The sequence below is a fragment of the Drosophila kikkawai genome, chromosome 3R (assembly GCF_030179895.1).
Source record: "Drosophila kikkawai strain 14028-0561.14 chromosome 3R, DkikHiC1v2, whole genome shotgun sequence".
NCBI classification, from domain to species: domain Eukaryota; kingdom Metazoa; phylum Arthropoda; class Insecta; order Diptera; family Drosophilidae; genus Drosophila; species Drosophila kikkawai.
The window spans coordinates 29,248,690-29,265,324 of record NC_091731.1 but is presented as its reverse complement, the minus strand read 5'-3'; the positions used below and the strand labels follow the sequence as shown (position 1 = coordinate 29,265,324).

At 41.2% G+C, this 16,635-nt stretch overlaps 1 long non-coding RNA gene across 2 annotated transcripts in view; it reads right to left on the bottom strand.

The window, feature by feature from the left end:
• The window catches only part of LOC108071442 (uncharacterized), a 71,251-nt gene extending 56,322 nt beyond the window's left edge, over positions 1-14,929 (bottom strand). For both annotated transcript variants that reach the window (XR_011445156.1, XR_011445157.1), the window contains exons 1-2: positions 14,769-14,929; positions 8,015-8,070 (exon numbers count right to left, since the gene is read on the bottom strand). This is a non-coding gene — a long non-coding RNA (uncharacterized lncRNA). The remainder of the gene's footprint in view (positions 1-8,014; positions 8,071-14,768) is intronic.
• Between the last annotated feature and the right edge of the window lie 1,706 nt (positions 14,930-16,635).

The window sequence follows — 16,635 nt, the reverse complement described above, 5'->3', positions numbered from 1 at the left end:
CTGAGACCCCTTCTTCTGCGATGATATAACTCTGGGCAAGGGGGCGGTGGGGCGGCAGATACTGCGCCTGTATTTGTGCGTGCATTGGTGTGCGTGGGCGGCGCTGCTGCCGCCACTGCTGCCTCTGTCGACGCCAGCTTTGCCACGCCTCGAGACGAGTCTGCGCGCATGTGCGAGAAAAGGACGCATATCTGCCGAGTGCCGGGGCGTCAGATAAATCCAAAATGGCCGCCGGAACGACAGATAAACGGGCTTTGCTGCAGCGCCCCCTGGCGGCGTGTGGTTATCTGCCGATTGGAAGTCGTCTCTCGGGACGCAGTTCCAGCCAAAGGATAACACGTTCTCCCAGTTGGCCGGCAGCTTCCAGGCTCAGCCGCCAGGTGGCGACCGCGTGCCGCATCCCATTGGAGTTGCGAGGCGTCAGATAAGAGACGCCACTCCAATGGCCGCCCTCCACTTCCGTGCTTCCCCTTCCCAGTGGAATTTGCGTAAATCTGGTTAGCTTTGCCACACACACAATCTTGTTTGTCACTTGACAATTATCCACGCGCCGATTGGAGAAAACATTTCTCATGACGATAATTGACCGAGTTGTGGATTCAAGGCAATATTCTTCGGGGTTTATAAGTCTGGAGAGCTTCTAATTTAACTTGGCCATCATTTAGAATGTGTCCAAAATCGATAGGTGCGGCAGCACGCCATTTTTTAAGCCTTTTTAGGTATTTTATTTGCAGTCAAAGTCTGAATTTTAGCATTAAGATTATGGATCATGAGTAAAATTATTAACAAATGCTTATTTTAGTCCAAATTTTAGGAAGTTTAAGATTTTATACAGTAATTTAATATGAAAGGAGTTTAACGACATCCTATACAATGGATTTTCGTATAAATGCCGAGCCTAATAATTTTTTTAGCTACTTTAATAACATAAAAAATGTTTCAAATACAACATTTTTGGTGACAAATCGGGAGTTTAATTGATTCACTAAATTAATTTATTCTAATTTTGTTTACTTCTCATAATTGAATATGTCAGGCGGCAGTTTATTTAAAACAAAGACTGTATTTTGATAACATGAAGAACATAGGGAATAAAAACCATTTAGCTTATCAGCCAATTAGTTTTTAAAAGCTGTTATCAGGGATTTTTAAGTGGACCGTGAAGGCAACACCGATTCATATGGTGAAAACCACAATGAATGAATAACGCTGCACGAATGTCTGACTAAAAACAGAACAGAGTATAATATAGTCACTAAGTTAATCAAATTACAGCTGCATATTTTATTTTAAACCTACATAAAGCCTATGGATAATTGGCTTATTTTTATAAGAAAACAGAGAACCCATACTCAGCAACCCTTAAATGTTATCAGCCAGCAGCTAGTGGTCAGAGGATATCTTCGCTATATTTGATATAGTAAACAGCAATCAGTAATCAGGGACTCAGGCCTCTGCAGAGCTGCAAGGGGGCAAAATACACAATACAAATAATTTGTAATCAGTGGCGTTAACAATGCGACCCATAAATTTCTATTGACCTCTGTACCCCCAAAGGCAACCCTGCAGCGCACAGAATGTCAACAGAATTATGCAAGTGGAGCGATAAAAGCAAAGCCCGCGAACTAAATTTATTGGATGCCATCCACTCATTAGCATCCAAATGCGGAGCTGCGAAGACGAACGAACTCATTAACAGCCGAGGCATCGGCAACGGCAACGGCATCGCCATCTCCATCCTCTGTTCAGGGAACCAAGTGCCAGCTCCCCGGTTCCACTGCCGCAACCCTGAGACCCAATCCCGATCACAATCCCAGAGATCCGAGTCCAGACCTGCCTGCTCCATGGCGCTGAATAAATAACAAAGTGACAACCACAAAAAACGACCACTGCCAAGGTGGTGCGGGAGCGACAGGAGGGGAATGTCTATGGAGGTGGATATAGAAGTGGAAGTGGAAGTGGAGGCGGCGGGCAAGACAAGAAAATGTACCATAATTGAGCTCACAAATCACCAGGCTGAGCAGGTACACAGAGAAAAAGAAGGTAACATTTTTAGAAGAACATTAAGTGAACTGATAACTCAACTCTTCAAAGCTTGTATGGTTAGTATGCGCAAAACATTTTTTGTGAAACATAAAATAAAATATACAAAAACGAATCATCAAAACCACTCCAATATTTTCCAGTGTAAAGAATTGAAGAATCGAAAAGACAGAGAAACGGAGACGAAATCTTGCAGCAGCCGGCACAGAACGGAGGAGAACACGGGCCAAGTAAATTGAGATTCTTTAAATTTATGCACATATTTTTTTCAGCAGCAGTACGTGGAGCCACTTAAGCTCCTCGACGGCCACTGCCACTGCCACGCCCCCCATCCCCCTCGGGGGAGTGGAACGTGGCGAGGAGAGCCGAGCCGCCCAACCACATCCGCATCCGTTTGCGCCTGGCTCCGAATGGCATTCTGGTTGGCTCCCCGGGAGCTTGGTCTCGGGCCTGGGCCTGGCCATTTGGCGGGATGTGGCTACAGATGTGGATACAGACGGGAATATCTACAAGGGGGAGGGATGTGTGTGGTGTGGCATATTGATGAACCGCAACAAATTGGCTCCACGGTGGCAATGCCGACTGCTTACTGCCAGGGCCAGCGCAGCAGAAGGCGAATGTCAAGCGCCGCATAGTGGGATGGGAGAGATTTTAAATTTACTGAATAACTTCATGAAACATTTTAATAAATATATATTTAATAAAAGTAGTTTGTAGTTCCATAATATTTCTGGATAAGATTGTCCTTAAAAGTCCAATATTTTATATTCATCTCACCTAATTTACAGCCTGACTGCCACTGTTCAGTTACTTGAATTCCCGGGGATGGCGCAACTTTTTCTAGCCATTATACTCGAGAGAAAATTGTAAAAAACAACCAAGGAAAATGCGCAAAAATGAGGGAAAATAAAAGAAAAGCAGTGGAGAGACAGACACACTAAAAAGCATGTTGCCCCGCCCTCGCAGCCTCACAGCCCCGTGGCTTTGTGGCCATTGCCATTTGAATCCGTATCCATTCCATCACCTCGGATTCCCCGCCCAGCCTGTAGTATGTAGTTGCAGCTCTCTCGGCAGCTTGGCAATCTGCCATCATTTGGCATAAATCCCCCTGATAAGGCCCCTCGATTGCTCCCCGGAGCTCGTACTCGTAAGCCGCGCAATTTCGCTGGCGCGGAGGTCATAGTTCATAGTTTGTGCCCGCAACTACTTAGAAATAATATGAATTTTTCAAAAAGTTTGCGCACTCCCCACGGGCTGAGCGAGTTTTTTGGCCATATAACCAGAGAGGGACCCCGCCTCGGATTGGCCCGAAATGTAGCCATTTCTATGCGGATCCCCACTAGGAACTGGAGTTGGGTTCAACGCTCGACTCCCCCTTTAGTGCTGTAGAGCTCTATTCTAATCTGAATCTTCCCTCTAGGAGATTGGCAGACATTACGACATGCAGCACCGCAAGTTAATTGCCCCTGCAACAAGGGTCATCATTCATATTTTATGCTTGCAGAACTCTGAGAGATCTCCCAAGTGGAAATTATAATAAAAAAATCCGCGTACAACTATGCTAATATCAGGTTATCGAATAAATAGTGAACTTTATTGTGTGGTAAATATTTATATGAAATTAAATCATAATTAAAATAAATTGTAAAGTCAGCATTTCATAATATAAAATGCTTTATTAATGTATTCTAAATTTCTAAATAATATAATGAATAAATAAATTCTTTCTATTCTTCTCCAATTTCCATATTAAAATATATTTTTATATACTTTGATAAAGAAACATTTCTTCAATTTAATTTATTACCAATAAATTCTATTAATATTGTAAGTCTTATAATTTCTCTAAAATTTCATATCATTATAAAGAATGTCACATAAATCAAAGCCAACATAAGTTTCTTTCACAAAATATCTGCGAGTCAAGTTGTTGTGCCCACTTAAAAACAAATAAAGCAGCGCTGCAAAATAAAAACGAAAAAGAAAACTTGTTTGTGCTTTGTTTTCTTTATTGGGTGCATTAAAAAATGTAAATAAATGTGCCCCAGCACGCATGTACAAAAAAAATAACAAAAGGAAAATAATACAACGAATGTGGCTCTATGAGTCACAAGCAAACACACGCACACCCAGAGTCCCAAACAAATTTCAGTTTTCAGTTTTTTTTTTATCTACTGGGTCTGCGGGGGTCAAAAACGGGGACGGGGGCGGGGACTGCAGCCTAGAATATAAATTTAATTCCGACAACAACAGATTTTTCGCCTCGATTCAGGCTCAAGTCTCGAGTCAATTTCAGGTTACGTGAGTTTGTGAGGGATTTCGTTTTGTTTTGCGCAGTTTCAGCCGTTGGCAGGAGTGGCCCAAGTCGATGGCCGAGGCGGGGGTTGGCGGTGCGAATGGCCGCCAGCTTCAATGGCCGCCGCACCAGGAGCTGCGGCTCTACCTGGGTGCGTGTGAGCGAGTGTGAGTGCGAGTGCGACAGGGATGCAGTGTGCGCACGGCACTAGGGGCCAGTGGAAGCGGAAGAGAGAAAGGGCGACACTGGCATAGTGGTTGCTACTTTTGTGCCAACTGTTTCTACGTGGCTTCTAAATTCGATTTCGGGATTCGAGTTCAGATGGTTTCAGTACTTTGTCCCAGATACACAGAAAAATAATTTAGTAGAATATAAAAATTATAACAGTAATTAAAATAATAGTTTATCACTAAAGTTGAAATATTTTTGAGATAAAAAATACTTGGACTTGTAAGTTATTTTTTATAATTTCAATTTCTAGTTTTCGTATCATTTCTCTCCGTGCACATTTCGAAATAGCTTCTTGGCTCAACTTGAACCCGTTCGGTGTGCAGCTGTTTATGGCTGAACTCCCACCGAACCGGCAAAAGTTTGTTTACGATTCGTTTCTGATTCGATTTTCGGTGGATGCCGATGCGATCCACTGTATCCCCCCCGAAGGTGCTGCTGTACTTGGCTTGTTTAATTAGCCGCGGCCTTCGGAATTCTGACGCAAATAAATCAAAGGCGAAGCAGACAACAAGTTTTCCTCAAAAAATACGGCATGTCAGACGGGGGAAAATAAGAAAAACAAATGCACACGAAGAAAAACAAGTTTGGGAAAATCAATGGAGAAGATAATGGTATTTAACTCTATCTAAAAATTATTTATTTTTTATAAATAATTACATAATAAACCTCCAAAGTGTTGCAGTAATAGTAAATTATTTTTGAAGAATTAAAAGAATTATAAATATAAAAATAAAATTATTTTAATATAATTTCTAATTTACTTTAAAAGCAAAAAGTATCTCAATTTTCCCAAGTGACATTACATTCTCTGCTTCATTTCATAATTTTTCAAGTTCGTTTTTCTAGCAGGCACAATTTCCCCCCGTTTGTTTTTCCTTTTTCTCCACCTCCTGCTCACTGGCCATTAATATTTCACTTGAGGGGCAGCTCTTTAACTAATCCCCCGTCCACAAAGTGCCGCACAGGTGAGGGCGGACCGGAGCTGCAAATTGGCAGCACCTTCTGGCACTTAATGAAGTCGGTGGGCCCAGCCCTTGGCCATTCCGGTCCTTCATCCGGGCAACCCTTCCCCCATTCCGTCGAACTGTGGCTCACTCTGGAAATTCGCTGGCCCTTCTAATTGCGCATCTTTAATGTAATCAAGTTACTCGGAGCAGGGACAGGCTTCTGCCATGCAAATGTATCCAAGAAATTAGTTAAATTAATTCAATTTGGCCGCGCAATTGGAATTTGCAGCACGGAGCGCTGATTAAAATTTCAAATGAACTTCTATTCAACGGATGGGGAGCCACTTACACGGAGTTTTCCGCTGCAGACGTAATTTCATTATTTATTTAGAGGCTCAGACATGGCAAATGCTGCAAAGGCACATCCCTCATCTATCTGAAAAGTGAGCCTTAAATTTGTGTTCAATTTGGTTTAAACAAATTTCGAGTAAACACGGGCAGTAAGAAATCAGAAAAAAATCTAAATAATATTTTTAACATTGTGGGAAAATGTTTTGTATTTATGCAGAGACAGCTGTATGCAGAGATTGCTATCTTTGCACCTGCAAAATGCAGGAATTTATCTTTGCTAAAAATATAATTAAATGGGTTGTCATTAGGCTTCGCTTTATACATTTTCATTTGCTCATTAAAAAGATCAATAGAGACAAAACAAAATACATTTAACCTGTTCAAATTATTTCCCTCTCTTAGTTTAAATTAATTTCTACCGTAAAAACCTATCTATTTCAACAAAATGACAGATATAACTTAATTTTTACTGACTTTACTCCTTGATATTAACTTTTATTTCATTTCCGCCGCAACCTTTCAATCCTTACTGTTTCCCTATCTATTTCCACCTGCTCCAACTAACGTTTTATTATTTTCATTTGCGCCCAGGTAAACAATATGCCAGCTAAGTTCGCTCCTTCGAAACGATCTAGGGACAATTTAATTAGGTTTTGGCAATGGCTTCGATTTAATTAAAAAGCACAAGGGGCTGGCAAATTGAAGCCACAAATAAAGCAACCAATTGAAGCGAGTGTGGCAAGCGTTTAATGAAGCCAGAACAACGGCAACTCGGCACACAGGCAGAAATAAGGGCAAATAAACGAGGTATTTATGTGGCGTCTCAAGACATCAGCCCCGAGGCCCCCCAAACCCCCAACAAGAAGAAGTAGAACTTCAGGTCCAAGGCAGGTCTTAAGCGAGGCGGGGCAACATACATAATTGACTGACGGGATAATTCACTTCCGTGCACTTGCGTGTTTATTAAATTTCTGGGGTTGTCTCAGGGCATTGATTCCGTATCGCTGGGGCAGCCGTGTGGGGGCGGGATTCCCCGTGCTGGAGCTGAGTTTCTGATATTGCGTAACCACATGTAATTACGTGTATTCCTCATTAGTTTGGAATCGTGACTGGCTTTTGGCTGGCTTTCTCGAAAAATGCGAGGCACTGACACGGTGGGATGAAAAGTGAACTGAATTGAATGATTTTTCATTAAAGGATGTCTTTAAAGGATTTAATTAAAATTAAAACTGGAAAGGGTTTGCATTTGCTTATATCAATGTTAAATTATAATTTAAAGCCTCATAGAACTGAAATTTAATGTATTTTTCTTGGCTAGATTACATACAAATATCCCATATATATAAATAAATTTATGTCCCATTTAAATCTTCCATATTCTCAGCTTGCCCTTCCATTGTGCAGCCATTGCTAATATCTGGGGCTGGAGGAGACATGTGCTCTGAACAACCGATGCCAGTGGAGGGTTAAGGGAATGGGGATATGGCTCCTGGCGTAGTCACGTTCGTCAGCCAACCCATTTACTTAGCTAAGCGATGGGGGTTGTAGTCGTGCCGCGTACCTGCCCGCGCAGAACCCTGTTGCCACCCAAGGAAGGACCTCCCACCACCACCCCTGCGTTAGGGATTCGCACAACTTGTTACTCGCCAGCCTTCCTATTTTCCCATTGCGATTCCTATTGCGATTCGGATTCGACTTGATGGAAATCTTCGAGCTACACGTTTTCGTTCTTATCGACGGAATATGGAAATTTCGTCATTTATTTGATCAACTTTTGCCTTTTTCATATCGGCCAAGGGCGGGGATCTCTCTGGCAGTGGATGTGAAAAATAAATGGCAAAAGGTACAACTTTGGGTCTCAACTATTTCATATGCCGCACACACACACACACGCACACACACTGTGAGTGTAATTTAGCAAAAATCATGTTTGCGAATAAAAATGGAAACTGGCATGCGAAATTCGAGTGCCGGGAAGCAATTCTCCTTCGGCTGAGTTGCACCTGCGACCCAATTCAATTGGATAGTTCGCCCAGACGCCAGATGGAGTTTTATGCACATCCCCATTATTATTACTTTTATTTTTCATGCATATAAATATGGGTATATATGTAAATGGAAAGAAAAGGTCGCGATGGAGACTCACCTGAAGCAGCTGCCGTCGGGTTAAGTCCTCGCTCCAGGGGTCGATGTATAATCAAGCTGGAATGGTACAACAGAAATTGTAAAATTAAGTATTAAGGAAATACTTGGGATATTAAAAAAATATATATATTAAAGGATTGTATATACTTTATAATAAATATTTTCAAAAAAGTAATTGAAGAGTTATTCAATGTGTGGAAAATACTTGCTCATGTGTGAGTTTTCCTATGAGTTACGCTCCATTTCCCAGCCTATGCAAGCGGACTCGCATGTAAAACACTTTTCACAGCCGATTTACATGGATTACACCACACAAAATGGCAAATGGCCGTCCGGCCAAGGACCCAAAATATACACCCGATTCGTCGACACCCAACACTCGCTCGGTGGTGGGGATGGATGAAGAGCAAACCGATTTATGCCAGAACACGCTCCTCATTATTATTTCACGCTTATCATTTTATTTCAATTCATTTCGGCCCACCGACCACCGACCACCGAACCCCCAACCCATTAGCCCCCGCCTCTGTCCAGAGTGCGGTTCCGTGTTTGCGGAAAAGCAGATATACAATAAATTCATAGTTGCTTTCCGGGGATTGGACCGCAGGATACAGAACTCAGGACCCAGGACACTCTCACGCACCATCGGGGGACATTTATATGGAGATGCTCGAGATGCATTCATATTCCATGGGGTCCAGTTGCGGGTCTCCGTGTTCCGTGCGCCCCATTACCCGTCGCTTATTCGATTATGTCGACATCGATGCTTCATATATGTACAAAATACACCAAGAGAAAATCTTTTCCATGTGAATATAAGTTGGGGGAATTATATAGAAGAAATCTGGAAAGATAGTAAGGTGTTCAGTTTGGATTACGAGAGAGAGAAAGGCGATTTATCAATTGGAAAGTAAAAAGAAAGAAGAAACAAATACAAATATATATATTGAAACTGGCTGAAAATGTTGAGTATTGCTTCGAGTTTCTTGTGTTTCAGTAGATAAAAACAATTTTAGATTTAGCAAGAGAATATATTAGTACTAAGCTATGACTTCCGCCCCTAGTAATCTGTGATTACTTTCAAGATCTCGAGTTAAATATATATAATAATATCTTTAAAATCTCCACTCGATACCCCTTTTTTTCCCCGGTGCACTTTTTTATGCTTCATATAGGTCGTGTGCCCTTTTGCCACGCCCCATCCACTGCCCTTTCCCCGTTCGCCATTTAACGCCCCCCAGTAGTCTGTCTCGTCGAGTGGTCGCTGCTGCTTGTTTGTCTATATGGCATTTGTTTGTTTTCGCCATCAGCCATCTGCCCCCGTTCTCATCAACGGCGTCATCAATTTTTTTCCTCACTTTTCCTTGCTCATGCGAGCTTGTGTGCTTTTTGCGAAAAACTTTTTAGTTTCCTTGTTTGATAGACAAACAGACGGCAATCGAGCGACCTCGAGAATTCCCCAATGGAATATGCTCGTGTGCATAAATTCTGGCGGAAAACGGCTTTCCCTGCTTTCATTTTCATAATGAGCAGCCCGAGACAGGCGATGGCGAAGTGGGAGCCATTTTCCCGGAGAGCAGAGTGGTCGAGGTTCGAGTCCTCAAAGTAATTGGCCGCGCAACTTGTAAATGACAAACATGTCCATGATGGAGTTTTCCACTAGCTTCTCGCCTGCCTCGCTGTCTGTCTGTCTGTCAGTATCGAAATTCCATAAAAGAGAAACTTTGGCTCATTAATATTTTCCGTTTTCCTGAAGATTAGCTGCAGCCGGCAAATGGAAATGGAAACGAAAATGCGGCACAGTCCATTTCCCCGCCCTCGGAGCTCGCTCGTGCTCCGATTTATTTATGTGTGCTCGTTGTTATCGTAACAAGGGTCACGATGGAACAAATCCAGGGAAAGAAGCTCCGAATGAAACGGAAAACTTTTAGGAGGAGGTGTTATATGAAATGAACATGGGGCTGGCTTTTAAACGGGACATGCACCGAAGCTGTAAAATTAAGAATGACATGCATTTTGCTAATATAAACTGGGGCAGACTTTACATAACACTAAAAATATTTAAATAAATATTATATATATTTTGTTTAACTTTAATTTGACTGCATAAAGTATAAAACAAGGAAAACTCCCGAATATCCTGCCGCCTGCTGTGGAAATGGAACGTCGGAGGCGATCTCCCACTGCGCCCAGCGGTCGAGTTCGCGATATGCGAAAAGGGTTTACGGGTTTACGACCCAAGGGTCAGAGGTACCTCCTTCTGTGACCAGCGAGTGCTACGCTCTGAATGCAATTACCGAAAAAAAAACAGAGACAGTTTTTTTGGTCAAAAAATGAAGCGTCTCTAATATTCCCGGAAAAGGGAAAGTGATGCAGCCAGACTCTGTGTTTATGACAGCCATATAAATTGCAATTTGCTGCATTCTGTATTCGTTTTGTTGTTATTCAACGGGTTGGGCATATGTATCTGGGATCTGGTATCCGTATCTATGGATATATACTTGCTGCCACATGCCGACAGGCAGTACAAATATTTGCCCAGCTGAACGAACTCTCTAAAAAGGGATGGATTCTTACAGTGATGCCAAGTTAGACTTCTTTTTAAAACTATAAAATCTTTTTCCTCCACTCTTACCACTATATATTTTATTAAATTTATTTAATTTAATGTTTAATTTATATATCAAGTATTATTCTTCCTAAGCTACGAAGCTCTTGGCATCACTGTTGTGTTATGACAATTGATTTCGCGATGCTTCCTCCATGGACTTCGGACCCCTAATAGTTCCCCAGTTGACCATCTCCGGGATGGAAGTGCCCAGAGCCTGTCAGAGTCATAAAAATTATGGAAACCAAATGCGAATCGCGGACACTTGAATGGCCGCCATTCGAATGGATCAACGAACCCAAAAATAAAACAGATGCAGATGCAATTGCGATGCAATGGCGATGGCCGACTCCCGCTCCGATCTGATCCGACAATTATTAATTGCGATTGCTTCATTCAAATCGAAATGGAGCCTCCGTTTTGGGGCCCGAGTTGGCCAAGTCTGGTCAAACTGGTTAACTGGTTAACTCAGCCTGCCGCTGGGCATAAATTGCAATTTATGGTAAGCGGTAACGCGGCTTTGGTTAAATAATTCCCTATCGGTGCAGGGAGGGAACGGGTTTTAGCAATAAGTTTTATTATTTTATTCGCATTATTATCGCAAAAAGGAGTGACGCTTTTGTGGGGAGTAGCAAAATATACACCTGAGCATTAGTTACTTAATTAAATTAAATGTTGGAGGCTTAGTGTAATTTCTTTAAGTGGAGGGAGTCTTATTTTTATATATTTGTGTGGCCATTTGAAGATGCATTTAATATTTATGATGACTATAGAAGCCTGTATGCCACTTATTGTTTATATTTTAATAAATATGATGAAAAAATTAGTTTAAAATGTGATTTTAATGATTTTGCATATCCCCACTGTTAGCATTTTTTAATTTAAATATTTTTAAAAATTGTTATTCAATGATCTCGTGATACTCCAAAGAGGTAATTTAGCATATTGCCAATATTCTTCCTTTTAGTGAGTTGCAAAATCAGCCTTTATCGGGCCTCGCGTGTGGCCTGAAACCAGTTTTGGTCGGCATCACGTCCACGTTCACATTCCAACCACCCATTGAACCATTTTGCCCACTGCCATTTGCCTTGTGCGCATGTCCGAGTTTTCGTGATGGCCCGACCCCTGGGAAATTGCTCGCCTTTCCGCCGAGGCGATGAAAATTCTGGCACATGACGCCACACCGAAAGTTCGCCTGGGATCTGAGGATTTGAAGCCATATGGCGGCGAGATGCAGGCATCAGCTCAGGGCAGCGCACGAAGGTAGCCTCCGGCTGCATGGTTGTATCTGTATCTGAACGATGGCTGCTCATGGCAGCGACATTTCCCAGCGGATGGAAAAAGGAAAATGCAGTTCGTGGCTCACTTGCTTTTATACGCGCCAAGATAAGCAGCCGCCCAGACAAATTGAACCCTCGCCTCGCCCAGCCCTCTGCATTTTCCATTTCCCATTTCCCATCAGTCTGCTGCCACTCAGCCAATCAGTCCGTCATAATTTTCCCTTCGCTGAGCTTTTGCTCGCTGCTCGGCTAGATTAAACTAATGCAAATACTTGCGAAACTAAATAATGTCGATGGCCCCAATGCGAGGGCAAAATATTTTGCTGGCTGGCAGAGACAAAAAAATAAAAATATATAAATATATAGCGTCATAAGTGTATATATGTACATATGTTTCTTTATTTTCTTATCGCTTTAATTATTGGGTGCGTTCAGCAGGGAATTATTACAGTAAATCACTAGTTATTTGTCGGTCTATCTTGTTTATTATTAATTATTATAATAAAAGAGAAAAATGTTTAAGATTTATTTTAAAAAATGTACCGAAAAGTATATTACTTTGGAAGTAACGGGTATTTAGTGACACTTAATGACGATAATGTAAGATGAATGTAGCCTTTTTATGTACATATATTTTATATATTATCTTTATATTGACAGACTTTAATTTGTACAGATTTTACGACCTGACTTGGCTCGTCGGGTCTTCATTTATGCTTGTTTTTTAGTATTTATATTATTAGACAATCGTAAAACTTTTAATATAGCAAATTAATCAATCAGAAGTTGGAAACGGAGTCATTTTCGACCCCATAAACCATATATATTCTTGATCAGCATCAGATCAGCATCAACAGTCGGAAAGAAAAAAATTTTTTGAAAATGTTTTCAAAATTTTATAAGGGGTTACATCGTCAAAATTCTAAAAAGTTGACAAAAAATTTGATTTCTTAAAATTATAAATTCGGTTTACAGATTTGTAAACCTTATAAAAACTAGCACAGAAAAGCTTTCCGAATGAAATTTATAGCTTTTTTGACTTAGTTATGATATTTTTAAACATTGATTTGTTAAGAAAGTTAAAAAAATATCGATTTATTAAAGAGATTAATATTTATATGTATATGTCAACTACGTCTTATCAAAATTAGCTTTCTTTCTCGTTTAAATTTGGAAATCTTAATCTAATTTTGATTAATTTATATAAAGTATGTACATATATATGTACAAATATTTATTTATATTTTTTTTCTATTCCTTTAAAGTAGTTTTCCTGCACAGCTCTATATAGTACATGGCTTACGAAATGTGTAAATTAGTTCTCCTTCGTAAACTAACCCGATTTACTTTCGGCAGATCAACATTAGTTGCTGCATTAAATTAATGGCCGATAAATGGAATCGGCCAGAGAGCCGGGGGACTCGTGCTCGAAAGCCAGCCGGTAGGTAAATGGCCAAGAACACGTAACGGAAATCTGAAACTGGCCAACTCGATTCCCCGTTTATTGGCGCGTGCTTTGCTTACAGCCTTTACATTTGAAAAGTCCTTCGACTGGCAGAAGTGGGGCCTTGGAGACCAATATATATGGTATAGATGTGCTTATGGAGGAGCTTGGGTGGGGTTGGGTTGTAATGGTTTGTCCCAACTAAATACGCAACACGAACTATGTGGGCGTTCCGGCCGGTTGAGTTGGGCCCAGAAGGAGGAAGGGAACGGGAGCCCAGGCCCAAGGAATTCGCAGTTCCTTTGGTTGCTTCCAAGGAACGTGATTTTCAATGTCGTTTCCCTTTTGTTGTCGTCGGCGTCGAACGGGAAATTATGATGCGAAACGAAAATGCGAAGAAGACGAGTTGAGAATGAGTGAGCGAGGTGTAAGTGCACTCGGAGAAATTTTAAAGAGTTTGGTTGTCGAACTTCAATATCTTAAAATTGGAAATTTAAGCTAAAGGACTCCCATTAGACCTCTGGTTTAATTATCAATTTAATATTGTTTTTAACTCACAATTACAATGTTTCAAAATTTATTCAGAGCAAAATTTATTCCAAGTGTTTGGGGGCCGCCAAGAAATGAACAAAATATTGGCAAAGGGAAAACAAGAAAAAACAAAAAGGAAAACACAATGGGCGACTGATGATGATGATGATACGTACGCAATGGAAATGGGAAAACTCGACGAAATCAAAGAATATAAAATGGGCGGCGGGAGGAGAACAACAAAGAGCTGCAGGCAGAATGCCAGAAGCAGACCGAGAACCAGAAATGAAAACTAAAGTAGAAATGCTTTCAGACATTTCAGAGATACACACGCGGACACACAGATACACACGAATATAGTATTTCAAGTTTCGTAGCCTCGATTTAGTCCGTTTCTCCTAGGGGCTTAAATATTTCATTTTGTCAAAAAAATAAAGAAATGTGTAGAATGGGGCAGGGAATGCAGCGAAAAATTGGGGAAACGCCAGCAGCTGCCAAAGCTTTTAGGTAAATTAAATAATTTTTTCGCTCGCTTTTTAGTTGGAATGAAAAACTGCTGGGGCAGCACGAATAGTTTTAGTTTAGTTTGGTTTATTTCAGCCCGGAGCTCTCGCAGCAATCCATCAAAAGCTGCAGAAGCATTCCCGCTTAATTTATGGCTTAATAAACCCATGGGATGCCGCCCATGTTAATCAGATATGCCCGGACAGTTCGATTGAAATATGGCCGCGGCGGAAACGCTAAATGGGACTGGGGCCCAGGTACGGGTACGGAATGGAAATTGGAATGAAAATGGAGATGGGAATGCATTCCCCAGTTACCAATTGCCATGCCCGTGCACCGGATAGTGTCAATCAGCGAACATTCTTCATTTTTGTTTACCCAAACTCACCTTGGGGCCGCTTTTGTTTGTTTTCAAATTTCCTGCCAGCCTTCTAGTTCGCCTGCCTGCTGGCCATTTTATTTTATTTATTCGAGAAGCGAGTTCTTTGCTGGAGGATCCCGGACTTGAAAGAGTTTGAAGCCGCTGCCGCCGCACACTCTGGTTGGAGATTGACTTTCAAATAAACAATGACTCTGACGGTTGGAAGTCGGTTGCTAGCTCTTGGCCCGGCCAACCTCTAATCGATTGGCCAAGCCTACATTTGGCTTGGACTGCAATCAATCATATCAATCAAATTATCATTGCAAGTGCAATTTGTCTAGGCCTTGAGTGTGATTCTGGCAAATGCATTTGCCATAGGCGTCACTTAATTGAGATAAGAAATTATTGTGGTCTTCGCTTCCAGTACGAAATTAATTATATTTGTTTCCATAAAAAACTAAATTAGTTTACAAATACTATTACCTTTAAAAAAAACTATCCAATAATAAATCCAATTCAAGTATTTTAAATAATTAAAATATAGATACAATGATTTCAATATAAACATATCCCAATAAAGTTCTTTAATTAACTAAGCAAAGTTATGAAAATATATTTATATTCTGTTGTATCTTTCCCCCTGGTTTTCTGGCCATAAATTCTCGTCAATGTCTCCATTTTCGTGTACAACCATTGGACGGCCATTACAACGGCGATTGACACAGTGATTTACGGCAATGAAAATTATTCACCTGCACAACTCACTCACACACACACACATGCGAATCGAGGAGGACTCACCTGGTGGAAAAATGAAGAACTGGAGACCGCAGGCGACGCTCTGTCATAAAAAATAAAACGAAATTGTCGTCACTTTTATGGCTCCCTACCGAGGGCCTGCCCTTGAGTCGGATTCAGATTCAGATTCTGATTCAGGTTCGGGTTCTTGGGGAAGTCGTATATTAGGCAGCTCCTTAAAAAGTCAGTTGAACGGAAAACGCAAATACCGAAATACAGGGGAAAATACAGAAGCCGGTAGGCGGCAAACGGTAAACGGTAAACAGTAAGGCTTCTTTGTGGACTCTTTTAATGAGCTGTCAGAATTATCATAAAGCAATTAAACGCATTTCACACTCATAACCGTAGGCAAGTATTCAATCCACACGCACTGCCCCCACCCCCACCCAGAAGGGGCTGAAGCACCCAACTCCCCCCTGGAATCCCGCCACCGCCACTGACACTAATTGGTTGCTTTATGGCCCAGTTAAATCGTAAAACTCAAATTTTATGCTTTGTCACTGAAACGATTATGACGTCCGCTGCTCGTCCTCCGAAGTTCTCCTGGCTTTCGCCTGGCAGTTGGCAGTTGGGAGTCCCGTCAAGTGGCTTTATCTCGGCATCTCCGGATCTTCGGATCTGTAATGCCCTCTGATTTATGTCCCTGCAGGAGTTATTTGCGCCAATTTACAGATTGATTTCGGTCTTAAGTTTTTACTGTCCCCTGTGCTTATTCATCGCCTTTTGCACCTACTTAACTCGCCTCGAGTTCTGCATTTATGTTTTATTGTTGGCACCGCAATCGCGGGATTTTAAGTACCAAATCCAGATTCGAATCCGAGTTCCCATATGTTTCGAGTGGAGAGTTAACTGAGGAACCCGTTTGGTAAGCGTTTAAGAGGGGGTAATTACACCCGATATTGAACCCATTAAAATGAAAGGGGGCCTCGTTTAGATAAGCGAATGTTTAACTTATTAATTTTAATTTAATGTAATCATGATTGGGGTTTATTACAATTAATAATTTTACTACCTTAAAGACTTTAAAATATGTTGAATTTAATTGGGAGATTTATTTGGTGGATTAATTGAAACAAAACTACATTTTAAGGTCCAG